Source organism: Cyprinodon tularosa, unplaced genomic scaffold (assembly GCF_016077235.1).
Source record: "Cyprinodon tularosa strain WSP-4 unplaced genomic scaffold, ASM1607723v1 ctg600, whole genome shotgun sequence".
Lineage (NCBI taxonomy): Eukaryota > Metazoa > Chordata > Actinopteri > Cyprinodontiformes > Cyprinodontidae > Cyprinodon > Cyprinodon tularosa.
The window spans coordinates 381,097-394,750 of NW_024039342.1; positions in this window are offsets into that span (position 1 = coordinate 381,097).

The window sequence follows — 13,654 nt, forward strand, 5'->3', positions numbered from 1 at the left end:
CCCGGTCACCATAAAAGAAATCCCACCAGCTGTGTCCTCGATGTGCGGAGCCCGGACCAGTGGGATAGTAACCCTCCGATCTTTAACCCGGGCCCACACCCAGGGGTACAGATGTGTTTCTAGAAGGTCCAAGGCGACGGGGAAGCGACAATCCTCCGCCATGAGTCCCTGGAGCTACCACGACGTTGCCAGTCCGCCTCTCTAGGAAGACGGAGGTGACGCCCCAGCAGGCGGAAGCGCTGCAGTGATGCTTGACTGGGCATCGGGCTGGAGAGTAACAGACCTGTTGCACCGACGAGCACGGCGGCTATGCCAGGAGGAGCCAGAAGGTGGGGGAGTTATGGCAGAGACAATGTATTCCACCTAAAACAGACTGAATGATGGAGTCTACAGGTACGTCTGCTGGCTCAGCCATTTTACTTTGCTTCATCCTGCCGTATGTGGTTGATTTCATACACTCCAATGCCTTTATTGGTTCAAAACATATCTGAATCTACTGGCTTCAGGCAATATATATTTTCATCTTGCTTGCAAGGTGACCTCCATATGCATCGTGGATTACATAACGATTGTCAAATCCATCCTGTGATCCTCCACTTTGGGAAACCCCTCATCTAAAGAATCTGTGCAGAGGAATGTTCAAAGACACTTACGCTCCTCCTTTTTCTATATAAAAAAAAGGGGTTTAAATGTAATTTAAGTGATTGAGACACCAGTTATTCTTTTAAAAACTGAAATTTCTTAAAATACAATTTTCTGGAGAATAAACAAATTTTTTCTTTTTTTTTTCTTCCTTTTTTGTTCAAAAGAAAACTGTTCTGGCTCTTAGCAAGATTTATTTCCTTTTGTGACTGTTTTCATGTTAACAGGCCTGCAAGCTACCTTTCTAAAACCATAACAGGTTATTATAGTTTGATTGTTCCACATGGGTACTTTGGTGTTATGTTTATTTTTCAAATATTTCAATTTATGTTTGTTCTGCTTTGTAATTTAACCCTCATCCATGAATGTCATAATATGGTTTAATATTTAAAGAGATTAATTCAAGCTTTCAAAGAAACGTTTTGGATAGAAATTTTATCTTAAAGTCAAGTTTCTTTTCCCCCAAAATACTTAGTATGAATACAAAATTCAGAACTGAAATCGAGCTACGTGTTCACAGTTAATGATTTTTTTTCAAACCTCTGACTAATAGCTAATATGAAAATGTTTGCGGCCTGTATGTCTCTGAGATCTTTTGATGTATAAAAATATTCTGTGCTTCACGTCTAATTTCTTTGATGGTTTTCACTTTAACTGGATGACTTATGAAACCACTGTACAAATATTCCTTTAATGTTTGGCTCAAGTGGCAAATCAAGAAGGGAAGCCAAAATAACCAGCATCTGTGACCTGCTTCCATTTTTCATTACTTTGTCTGACATCGCTAAAAAAGCCATTTCAAATGTGTAGACCGAACACCACAATAAATATGGATTAAATTAATGTGTTTTTCCTTTCCAGCGCTGCTGGATAAACTTTTGTGGTCACCACTACCAAACTGCTTACTATTAATGTTTTGCAACTAACTGAGAGAATCAGAGAAAGTGAGATGAATCAACCAAATGACTTTCCTCTGCTTTCATTTGGCTCAATCAGTAAAGACTTAAAAACAACAAAAAAAACCCCAGCAAATTATAGGAATAACACATAACATTTAAGTAAATATTGAGAAGTGCATTTCTTTTTTTAACAACTCTATGATTAAACTTACCCTGCAAGCTAGATGAGATTTGTGAATTCACAAACTCCCGAAAATATCTTGCCAGAAGGCCGTTGATACATTAGCCTCGAATACAGAGGTGTTTCAGACCAATATAATGCTGATGTATATGACGTCAAAACGTCAAGTAGAATCAGAAGGATGAATTAAAACAAACATGGCTGTGTCCGTTTTAGCCAAAATATCAACCATTTTTTTCTCGAAACGAGCAAAATGACATGATTTTTGTCTTTGTGGGTCAAAAAGATGTTTACGCATTCCTCAAGACCAGATTTGACATGAGTTTTCAAAGTGAGTAAAGAATCATTTGACTAAAGGTTATTGGTTCTTGATTAAGCAAATCATTTAATAAAACATTATTTGGCCAAATAATGTTTTAATCACCTCATGGATTTGCATTGTGAACTGGTCTGAAAACATTCCAATTTCTCTAAACTAGTGAAAAGCTAATTTGATCATTTCACAAATTCTTCCAGACAAACTTTGGTTTCCTGTTTGTACATAGTAGTTCAGGTTAGTTTAGTTGCACTAGTTTAAGTTAAGAGTGTTAAACTGAAATATGTTTGACTTTGAGCTGAATGATTTTTGTTACTAAACTTTTATATGTTGAACAGAAGTTGTGGTAAATTTATTCCATGTATGTGTAGAATTAACTGTTTGACCATGATTAGTGCTCGAACCACTCTTTCATTTATTGTTTTAACGCACAGCTAGTAGGGCTTGTGTTCATAAACAATGTATAACAGCAGAAATAATATCTGATTAAATAAGATATTTAACAACCCTACTGGGGAGGGAAATAAACATCTTAAAGTATCAGAAATTTAAATTCCCAGCTGGCTGGGGATTGAATAGAATATAAATCGACATCATTAATGTGGCATCCAACCCAGATGAGCATTGAACATAAAATCACCACAAGGGAATTTTAGAAAACTTTTTTCAATTACTTTTTTATTTGGTACATCTAGTTCTGGGTTTGGCTCACACATTTAAAGTGTTCTAATTCTTGGTAGAATAGTTTCAACGTATTCTCTAAAACATCTGTAAGCTTTTGTCTTATTTGAAGATTTGAGCTTTTTCACATGGTTCTATATCCTGATAAAATCTTTAGAAAATGAATACCAGTACACTGTGGTTTGAAAGAGATACAAGTGGTCAGCAACAACACTCAGGTAGGCTGAGATGTGATTGGCTGAAGCTCAGCTGGTACAAAGGAGTCATAATTGGATCTCTGTCCTTAAAAAAAAGAAAATTTTCTTACGACTGCAAAATCCCCAGCAGCCTTAACCATTGATACAAGGCTATCCAGTAAAGGCAGCTAAATGTTTCTATCTAATTTATGAACAAATGCGGAATATGTTCAATGCTGTGCTAAAAATGTAAGTCTTTACCAAAAAAATTCATGGAATAAAGTCAGAATATGCATTTTTTTTAAATCATTGTAATGAGAGGACTTAGTAACTTTAGAAAACTAAAAACCAAACCAAATGTAATGAAACCAATATCATGATAAAAGAGTGTGTCAAAAAATGTCACATTTTTGGCTTTTACTCCTGATATAAGTAAAACGCAGCACATGTCGCTTATGTTTTCAAGATTATTGTCTTGTAAAAGTTAACCCTTCACCCCAGACTTAACTGTTTTGAACACCTTTCTTTAATGTTTTTCTTAGGTTTGAATCATCAAATGAGCCGTTGAGCTAGAGCCCTTTGTTTTGGTATTGTTAGGTTCAGAAATGTAGGTTCGTAAAAGAAGGACTGAGTTCACATAGAAAGGGATTCTCAAACAGCTTCTGCAGAAGGGGAAAGAGCCAAACCCAACACTCCAACTGTCTCTCTCCGACCCCCCTCCTTGCAGTGCCTTATTTATTAACAGAACATAACACATGGTTACAAAACAGAGTATTGTTCTGACAGGACAGTTGATCAGTTCATAAGACAGGATGCTCTAGTGACCGAATCACAAGGCAGAGTGGTCTCTTGACTGAATTATAAGACAGAGTGAAGCATCTCTTTGCTTCAATGTTTATATGTACATACATAAATTTTATAATCATCATTGAATAAACCTAACAGGTATCCTTCCAGTTTTTTTGAAACTTATACTTTCTGAAAATTTCCTTTCAATCATAAGAAAAAAGATCTGAAATGGTGCTGCTATGCCAGACCAGTATGTAGCAATGTAAAGAAGAAAACATGAATGGGACAGTGCTTCATGGATTTACTTTGCATGCACTCAAACATGTAAGATGATATTCTGTATCTGTTCTGAGATATTTTGCAATCTAAGTCTGTATCTTGCTAAGGATAGTGTGAAATATGATTTCTTGTTTCTTTTATTTAACTAATTTAAACAAAATGCCTTGGATGGCAGGAAAGCCTCTGATACCAGGGCCCCACCATGCATAATGTCTTTTTTTTTTTCTTGGTTGGACTATATCAAAACTGAAATGTATGTATGTTATATTGAATATAGTCCTAATATGTGAAACCATGGTTCAAAAGGGAAGATGAAATGTATCATTTTCATCTGGGTTTAATGAGCACTCTTAGGGCCGGATTTACAGTATAAAGATCCAATTTTGCATGCAGTAATTTGCGCTCGCAAACTGGAATTTTGCGCAAGGGGCTGAACCATGGTTTGTGGGTGATTTAACAAGAGTGATTGCGTAACTGGTGGCAGGTGCTAAACTGTTGGAGACGCCCTTTTTAAATGATGGTTTTCGCGTTATGTGGTTTGCGGCAAAGTAGTGTGTAGTTTGTACAAACTAGTACATTAAGAAATTTAAATCTTACAGTGACCCCCCCCCAAAAAAAAATAAAAATATATATATATATATATATATATATATAAAGAAAAAAACTTTGGCAACCTTTATTCCCTAAGGTGGTATGTGGCTGAATTTCTACTTCACTGCAGTAAAAAAAAACAAAAAAAAAAACAGGTGTTTTGTATTGGCCTGTAGAAAAATGCACATACCAAATGGCTCACAAGAAGTGACTCTGGATGAGATGACTGCTCGTACGCATCCCCACAGCATTGGCATGTTGCTCCACAGGCGCAGGAGGGAGGTCGGGGTTCTCTGGTAGGGCGTCAGGGCGACATGGCATTTAGAACGTCAGACAGCACTTCTGAAAAACTAGATTGGGAGATCCAATGTTGCAAGGAGTTTTGTGATATCTGGTATTGCGTGGGTCCTCCTTGTGGCTGGCTCCAAATCCATACGGAGTTCCCCCAACAGCTCCAAAATGTCAATGCTGGATAAACGATATGTTTTGATGATCGTTTCCTCGTTCATTCCAAAAATATTCACACGGAGTGAAAAAAATCCGTTCTCTGCGTCTCCTTGCTTCATTTCGATGTCTCCTTCTTGCTACAATAACCGCTGCCATGTGTGCGCAATTACGCATACAGACCATTTGCACCTTCTTTTGAAACGTGTTAAATATAGAGTCAGATACCGTTAGCAAAATTCCTTTCAGGTTCAATAAATCACTTTGCGAGTGCTAAATTAATATATTTACATGTTCTCCTCCCACAAGACGCACTTTTGCGTGTAAACGCCCCATATTGCATATTCATTGCAGAAAAAGTACTAAATGGATAAGAGGCGCTATTTAGCACGTTTTAAAGATCAAATCCTTTTAGCACGCTGTTGATAGATCAGTTTGTAAATTTTTTAGCGTGCGCAGTGAAATAGCTCACGTTTTTATACACGCAAACCTTTGATAGATCCGGCCCTTAGGCTCCATAGTAAAATCCTCTAAAGGATCAGAGGAATGTGGTGACAGATTCCTTTCTTTTGGTTTGTCATTTTCTAAAATCTATAACAGAAAATTGTAAAGATAACAGATTGGCTACGATCTTGATGTATTTTTAATTCTTTTTATTACCAATAGAACCAACTTCATTGATTTCTATCTAATTCTTAGCAAATTTCAAGCAATTTAAAGCACTTTAGATTTTTACAAACTTTATTGTCATCTGGTATACACAGTGTATACAAAATGAAATTTTGATGTATACTGCTTTTCAACAGTGAATGAGGAGCTTACAACAGTGAAATGAACACTTCAATTTATATAGTGCAGCAGTGATCAAAAATGTAGACAGTGTAGGAGAAAATAGAATCATCTTCATTCTAAAGTCACGATGTAAAAGGCATTGATATGGAAAGGTTCATTGCAGTGCAAATAAATAAATATGGTGCAAAATGCAGTAGAACATTGTTGTGTGTTGTGTACTATTTAAAGGGATTATTAAAAAATTCAGCCACGTCGGTAGTGCAAATATGATGTTTACAAGTTTGATGCAGAGTCTTGATTGGAGTTTCAAGAGTTCAATAGACTAATGGCAGCATCCCTATGGACCCTAACACATCACCAGTATGGTGAAGCTAAAGGTATTGATGTCAGTATTAGTAGGGAGACAAAATTGTTTCTGTTCACATACAACAATATAATTATATTATTATTATTATATTTTTTTTATATATGGCAGCATATCTATCTTAACAAGTAATGTTTTATTATGGGCTTCAGCAGTTTGGATTTTTTTCTGTTAGATTCATGATAAAAAATATTAAACATTTCTATTCATTTAAATGTCACATATTTGAGGAGCATATGGTGTGGTCAGATAAGACACACTGCTAAGCATATTGATTTATTTTTGATAGCTATCCACCAGGAAAGGTCATCCAGCTATTATTTATATATTATCAAATTAAACCAGTTTTTCTTTCCATTCATTTCTATCTTTAATACATAACTTTTTTTCTATGTAGGCAATATATTTTAGAAAGTAGCATGCTAGGTTTGTGCAAAATGTGTCCCACTTCAGTGAAATGGATGCCACATGATGATAAAGAAAAGAGGTTATTGGGTGGTTAATATATTTAAGTGTGGTCCTCATAATGTGTCATCTTAAAAACTACAGATGGTCGTTTTATGTGTTCTGGGAAGTCAGCTGTAGGTGACAGAAATGACTGTGGTGAGGGTGACCACAGAAGACAACATGCTAGAAAAACGAAAACAGGCCACAACTGATGCAATATTGAGAAATGATTACTTAAGAATAATGAGAACTTTAAAATGTGGTGAATCTTTTTTTTTATTTTTTTTTTTTTATTCATAACTAGGTAACAACACATAACCCTAAAGCTGAAATGTAATCTTTCACATCATCTGATTTAAGAAGTGGTACAGAGTGTTTTGCAAATGAAAGTTGTACCATTGTACCCGCTTATAAATAGGATTATATATAAGAGTTCCTGGAAAATGGACAGACTTATGGGCAATTAAGACCGGATGCATGGTGTGCAAAGTGGTGCTGTGTGATTGTTCTGCACATCAATAAAGTACCCTTACAGAGTGTAAGCCATCGAAAATAATTTGGTTTAGAGTGGCGGGTTTACTCTATTGAACTTTTACCACAGTGTAGGCCACAAACGTAAACAACCGCTGCCAGCTAAAATTATCCAACAATTTCCCACATATGTAATAACTATTACTTTTGCAGAGCTTTACTAAGCTTGTGAGAAAGTATATAACTTTCCACAAATATCATAATGCAACAAATAATTGTCATTGTGTTTGTTGTTTGATTTTTGTTCCTTAATAGTACATAGTGCCCCGGTGAAGTCACACATCAGAGTGCAAGACCATGGACTATTGCTGCAATCATAGAATCATTTGCAACTATTGACGTAGCATTTTACGCAGTCAGTAGATTTTACATAAAATTTGAGTCAAGGTCGCTTATGAGCTTAAATCAGGCTTTGATCACCTGAAGAACATCTCTAGGATTAAAGGATTAATGTCCAAGTAGGATCTAGAATAAGACATTCAGGCCTTTTCTTTAGAATTTCAATTAATGTTTAAATCAGTTTGCTCTCAGTAACTCTCTTAACAGCCACCATATAAGAGAACCAATATCCTGCATGGGATGTGAAGAAAAAAAAACCCAAGCCCATTGTGGTACAAGTTGGATAAATACTACACACCAGGTTCCATATAGATACGTTCTCATCTATATATTTTTATCTTCTCTTTTGCCTGTTCTTCATCTTAATATGTAAATGTTATTAACCCATGTTTGTGTACTATATGTGTATTTTAAGATAGTGTCTTACAAAAATGTTATTGTGCTGACAGAATGACAATAACGAAGCTTGATTCTTGATTCAGCTCCATTGATTTTGAAGAGCTCTGTGCTGCTCTTGGGGAGAAGATTGAAAACATAATAGACTGCAACACAGACCACATTAATGTGTTTGTGGACAACAGTGTGTCCTTTATAATGCTGTAATAATAACTCTCTTAAAGGGGGAGGAGAAACGTTTTTTAGATCACAATACAAGGAGGAAGGGAGAGCTGTACAGAGGAAACAATTTAGATCATGTATGGAAAAAGTACAGACAGCCTCCGCATCAGACTCCATCACAAAACCTTTGTCCTTGACCTCCATCCTGTCCTTCTCAACACTTCAGGTGAGGAACAATCTGCAAATACTAAACACACAGACAAAAGATCAGAGTTGCAACTCCAGGCTCCTCAGGTCCTGCATGGTTCACATGTTTGGATCATGGGATACATGGACCTCAAGCTGGGAAACCACAGCTCTGGAGAACTTCCTTTTGCGGTGCCAGCGCTGAATACCAAACACATGTAGGACATTAGCAGCTACTGGCAAGTAGCACTGAAAGGAAAGTCCTTTACCATCTGTGTCCATTGTTGAGGTCTTCTTGGATCTACTGGGGCTCACCCACCAACCTAGCAACTGGATGGATGATGCCATCGTCTGTGTGCAGCACCAAGCTCTAACTCACCTGGAGAAACCTGGAAGCACTCTAAGAAACCTGTTATTTGATTAATGTAGGGCTTTTATTTCATCCTAGCAAGACTTCTGGGAGATAAGTTAGAGCAGGCAGGAATGAACCACCACCTAAGCCAGTGGATACTGGACTACCTCGCTGGTTGCCCACAGTATACAAGAACACTTTTTCTCTAACAGGGTGGTCTGCAGTCCCTGAGGTGCACTATTTAGTCTGGAAAATACTTGGGGCAGCAGATTATCTTCAGCTGAGCTGAAACAGATGAGTAATTAAGAAGGCCAGTAATGTCTTAGGATCCCCTCTCAACCCGATGCAGGTACCAAAAAAATAACGCTGTTGTACAATGTCTACCACTCCAGCAGCAAAATTAGAGAGCTCTTCTGGTGACAGACTGCTGCATCCTGGGTGCAAAAAAAGGAGCGTTATCATAGGTGCTTCCTACCAGCATGTCATGAACGGAGGACAGATGGGCCCAGTATTCAAGGAGAGACTGTCAGTAGGAAAGTTCAAAAAGTTTATTAAAGAAAACAAAAACTAAAGTGGAGCTGTGGCTCGCGGACACTGCAGGATGGGGAGCGGGGCACCGCCCAATCACAGACACTCTGGTTTAACAATCCAGTCCAAGAATGTCCCCAAGTGCTGCAGTCCCAGAGGACATGCTGGAAGCCGATCCTGGTCAGGGATCCAGAACAGACAGGAACAGGATCCAGATCAGGCAGGAACAGAACAGGTGGCAGGATCCAGACTTCCAGGCATCCACAGGCTCCCAGGAGGGTTCAGGGTCTGACAAGGTCAGAAAGCGCGACCAGGTGGTCACACACAGGAGCAGACAGGATCAGGTGCAGATGAGCAGGCTCAGTGGAAGAGGGTGGCCGAGACAGGACGTGGAACCAGAACTTGGTGCAGGACTTTAAACTGGTCTCCTCCCTGGAGCCAGGTTTATTGAGATAAAAACTGAACCTCCCCACATATAGAGCCAAAAACCAGAGGACTCCGTGGGGGTGGAACAGTGGACGATCAGGAGACGAGACAAACACAAAAACCCTCTTTCCACTGGCGGCCAGGATCACGGACATGAACCATGAAATAAAACTAACAGACAGACTAACAGAAAGACAAGTAATGATCAGGCCCTGAATGCTCAGGCTGAACTGAATATAACCAAGAGGAAACAGGTGAGAGGAATAAATTATAATTGAGGCAGGGAGGGAAAATGACAGGTGAAAGGAATGACTAATTAAGGGAGAGCAAACAGGCCAGATCATGACACAGCAGCTGTTTGACTCTAAAACCATTGTCCCCCTCTGTTAAATTGAAGTATGTTTTGTTTTTTTATAACTGTACATTATTTTTGTTGTGTTTTAAATGTATCTTTACTACTAAATCTTTTTTTTTTTTTGCTTATATTTAGCAATGTGTGTGTGTACCTGCTTCCCCTTGTCTCCACTACTCTGCTGGTAATCCTGAATTTAACCATTATTGAATGGATTTTTTTTTTATTTTCAAATCTGGTGAGACAAATGTGGGGAGACAAATTTTAATTTTTCTTAGTTGGGCAGAGCTCAGGACTGATAATTTTTGCCTTCATTGGATAACACAACCAGCTTTTCAGTATGTTGGTATGAAACATTTAATTTGCCTCTAATCCACCTGTGAACAAAAACCTGGGAAGAGAGACACCTCTGCAAATTTTTTCATTACATAACATCCTTGTAAAAAGCTTTACCGACCCTCTATGCACACTTTCTTTAATTGGCAAACTTTACAAGCTAAACCTCAAAGAAAGATTTTAAAGGCCACCTGCTATTGTAATAACTGCTTTTCACCCCTGATGGCAAAAGACAATCTTGTTCACACAGTCTTGTCTTTTTGTCTTTTTCCGGCCTGTGTTTGTTTTTGTTAGGATGCTATCCTCAATTTGACATGATGCATTATAAAATTCCTGTGTGAGATCCAGAAATAAACTGGATTGCATTTACTTGCTTTTAGAAAATGTATGTTACTTGTGTCTTCATAACTATAGTATTTTCATAACCCTTAAATTCTTTCAAGCGAAACAAAAAGGTGATGGGAGTTTGTGTTAGCACAACTATAAGTTGTACACTCCGTCCCAAATTGTAGAGCAGTTGTTCGAAAATCCCAATTCATGCCCTAGTTTGCCACACACGGTGTAGGGATCCTGTTTGAGAAAATACTACCTACTGTATGCAGATCATTCTGATCACAACCTGACTTGGTTGTGAAACATAAAACAATGCCTTCCAAAGAGCCTTCCAAATTAGCTGAAAACATACATTATTGTTTGATTTTAGCTTATTGACAATTTTGATAGTTTTAAAAAAGGAGGTCATAAGAAGAAGCGATCTGTCATATACTGAAAAAGATGTTGAGCCTGCAAACACTCCCTTTAGTAGTCAGTCTCACAGGCATCTGGTTTTGACGCCGGTAAATTGATAGCTGACTGTGGAACATCTGGAGATCTGCAGATGTTAAATTAACACTGCAACTGCTGTTTAAGATCAAGGTTGTGAAATCCTAGCAACGGCAAAACCATTACGAGTGAAAGAATTCACGTCATAACATTTACTTTTTCATTTCGCATGTGAAAGGGTTTTTGCTCCTTTACTCAGCTGATTAATCCCTCATATGAATTAGCAGCTATGACTCACATGAGTGCTTTTTTAGCAAGAAAAAAAAAAACTGAGACTTATTGAACCTTTCAGATTGGCTTTAGATGATCCATAAAACATTTGAAGTATAAATGAGGGTAAAAAAAAGAACAGCAAAACAAAAAAAGGATTGCACAAAAAAGTACAGGACAGCTGAGATGACAAAAAGCAGAATAACCACACTAAAGCCAGTGCTGACATAGCACTCCAGCTTTCTTATCATCTGCATGAACTTACCATCATTCATATACAATCCACACTGACAAAACATAAAGTGCAGCATTGCTTTGTATGACTTAAAGTCACAGCTTGATGAATTAGGTAAAAGAACATTTCCCAGACTCTCTGGTAAATCAAGCCCTTGCCAAAAAGAGACAGGGTTTACTCCACCACATGTTGTGACTTCCACCATTGACTGAAAATACCTATAAAACATTGATCACCATGGCAATCCCATTAAAGGTACATAGCGGCGTTATTCGAATTGTTTTTAAATGTATATGCCAGTCGCTCACTCTGGTTGCATATAAAGTTTTTCAGAAAGATGACCATATCCTGTTGTTGCTTATTATCTTTTTGTTCTACATGTTGTTTTTGCTTAATTTGTTAACAAATAAAGCCCTTTATTCATATTTACAGTAACAATAGAGGTACGATATTCAGATTTGTGCAGGGGGTAAACAAGGAGGTAGCCTTCTGTGGCTAAGCCAGTTAGCACCCCCCAGCAAAGTGTGGAAATAATAGAGTTCAAGGTGAAAAATATGCAAGGAAAATGTTTCCTCCCACACAGACAAGACTGGAATAAGACTCAGAATACAGTATGAATGCTAGTGTGCAGTGAAGAGGAAGCTAAAGTCGCGACTCAAGCCATTCAGATGTGGCTGCAAAGTTTACATATGTGTCAGTAAACATCCTATTAATACTGATACTAGTGTGACAGTATGGGATCTTGTCACTCTGACTGATCATGTGCCTTGGCTGCTTGGCCAAGGTGAAGGTTAGCATATTTATACCCATGTTCTCTGTTTTATTGTCACTTGCCACACCAGTGATAGCAATGCTGATCTTACTCTCTATAGTCTACATACAGAACTCATTATAAATAGATAGATAGACTAATTGATCGATTGGTTCTTTCCTTGGTGCTATGTGCTGTTTGTGCCTGTTCTGATAAGAGGCTCTCGGTTGGTTTACAACCAGACCAGGTTTTTCGCTTTACTGCGAGACATTGCAGGACAGTGAGGCTCTATTATTTAGCTGAATTATTGCTATCTGGCTTTCTGATAGTTCCACAATCCTGCCAGCAGATAACGCCACCTCTGTTTATGTCTAATCATTGTGCCAATGTTGGAAAAAGGACAATTATTTCCCAATAGCACTTTCAAGTCTATGCCATTTGTCAGAAAAGGCATCTTTGCTTAGCAGGGCGATTGCTTTCTTTCACACAGGGTTTCTTAATTTGAATTTGTTTTATTCTATAATAAAGTAAGCTATCTTTTTAAAAATGTTTTTTAATGAGTCATTCATAATTCTAAACTTTTCAAGAAGTTTACCTCTCCCTACCCCCCTCCCAAGAAAGAAAAAAATGGCTATTGTAACACATCAAACACATCAGTGTTCAAGTTTGCAAATTAAGACCTGCTGCTAGGTTTAAGGCTTTTTTCAGACAATGTGTTTTTGGTGGCTATTTAACTAAAGATATCTCTCCGTGTTAATTAGACTGTGTGATTTAGGATAATATAATCATTTAAGACCCCTTATGATGAATACAACAAATGGGCACAGTTTTCCCTCACTACGACGCAGATCACCGGTACCCTACTCTGGAGCCAGGCCTGGAGGTGGGGCACGCTGGCCACTAGCAGCTATGCTGGCCTGGTGGCTTTTACTCAGGGAGCTCAGCTGAACACAGCCCTAAGAGGAAACATGGGTCCCCTTTCCAATAGCCTCACCAACTGTCTGAGGGGCCAAAGGGGTTGGGTGCGTTGTGTAATGTGTGGCAGTCGAGGGCAGAGACCTTGGCATTCTGATCCTCGGCTGAAGAAGCTGGCTCTTGGGACGTGAAATGTCACCTCTCTGGTGGGGAAGGACCCTATGCTCGTGTGCAAGGTTAAGAGGTTTGGCTTGACATACTCAGACTTACTTTTACGCATGGCTCTAGCTCTGGAACCAGTCCTCTTGAGAGGGGCTTGACATATTTCTACTAGAGAGTGCCCCTCCTGGGGACTCCCTTGTTCTTCTGGGGGACTCCGAAACTCACATGGGCAATGACAGTGAGACTTCTGTGCTCATCATGGATTGTCCATAATGAACATAGGTCTCTTTAAGACCGGTCTCAGAGCCTGATCCTCATTGCCGGCAGTAAGTCGGACTCATTTCCAGTGT